The following is a 1,526-nucleotide window of genomic DNA, read 5'->3' on the forward strand; positions in this document are numbered from 1 at the left end:
CGGGGTTATTTCCAAAAAAATGAAAAGATCCCTGCGGCACAGAGTGCCACATATGTGTGTTTAGCCATAATATAGGTAGTCATAGAAGCGGTCGAAACAATGATATGAAGGGAGACAGATGTACAATGTGAGAATATAAGGTAGTGTTGACGTTAGTAGGTGACTTAGAATTATCCAACATGAAAATGCCACGAAGCAGAGAAGTTAGTTTTTGAAAAGGAAAGAGCAACGAGGCCACATGGAGGGTGCCTATCAAGTGGTTTAAAAGTTCTCAGCATCATGGGGGAGGGTGCCCACCGTGTATGGGATGGTATGGAGATGGGTTGCAAAAGTGTGCAACGGCATCCTTGTATGTTGTTTGAGGGATCATATCATGATTGATAAGGACTTGTGTGATAGACATAACAGTAAACAAATGTGCGAAAGGGGAGTTTATTTCCAAAAAATGAAAAGGGAGCAAAAGCAATATGGACGGTTTTGCATCAAGGGTGATTTAAAGTGCTCGACATGATGACAAAAACAGCGCCACCTCTTATGAGATTGTGTGGGAGTGAGGTTTAAGCTGTGTGACAAACTTGTGAGGAGTGTCGTGTATGTATTTTAAGCTATAAATAGGCAGCCATGGAAAATGGTAGAAAATAGTGATATAAAGTGATAAAATAGATGGACACCAGAGAATAAGATAATGGTGACATCAATCAGAAAATCGGAAATGTTCAATATCGAAAAATCCAACAAAGAGTGGAAATTATTTTTGAAAAAGGGAAAGGGCGCAGTGGCCATATGAATGGTGCCCCACTACATGGGTTAAAGTGCTCAATGTCATGACGTAAAGACCCCCGCAACACAGAGTGCCACATGTATGTTTAGCTATAATATAGGTAGAGATAGAAGCAGTCAAAACAATGATATGAAGTGAGGGACAGAGAGGGATGTACAATATGATGAGGTAGTGTTGGCGTTAGTAGGTGAATTAGAATTGTCCAACATGAAAAAGCCACGAAGCAGAGGAGTTAGTTTTGAAAAGGAAAAGAGCATCGAGGCCACATGAAAAGTGCATATCAAGTGGTTTAAAAGTTCTCAACGTCATGGCGGAGGGTGCCCACTGTGTATGGGATGGTATGGACATGTGTTGCAAAAGCGTGCAATGACATGGCGGGGCGTGCCTTTTATGTTGCTTTAGCAATAATATCATGATTGAGAAGGACATGTGTGAGATATAATAACAATAAAATTTGGGAAAGGGGGGTTTATTCCCAAAAAATGAAAAGAGAGCGAAAGCAATATGGAGGGTGCCCCATCAAGCGTGATTTAAAGTGTCGACATTGTGACAAAAAAGAGCGGCACCTCTTATTGATTGTGTGTGTGTGTGTGTTGAGGAGGGGCGATTCAAATCAGTGGGGTGAACTTGTGTTAGTGTCGTGTATGTATTTTCAACCATAAATAGGTAGGGAATGGTAGAAAAATGTGATATAAAGTGAGAGAGAAATGGACAACATGAGAGAATAAGATAATGGTGATGCAAG

This window comes from Triticum dicoccoides, chromosome 7B (assembly GCF_002162155.2).
Source record: "Triticum dicoccoides isolate Atlit2015 ecotype Zavitan chromosome 7B, WEW_v2.0, whole genome shotgun sequence".
In the NCBI taxonomy this organism is placed as follows: domain Eukaryota; kingdom Viridiplantae; phylum Streptophyta; class Magnoliopsida; order Poales; family Poaceae; genus Triticum; species Triticum dicoccoides.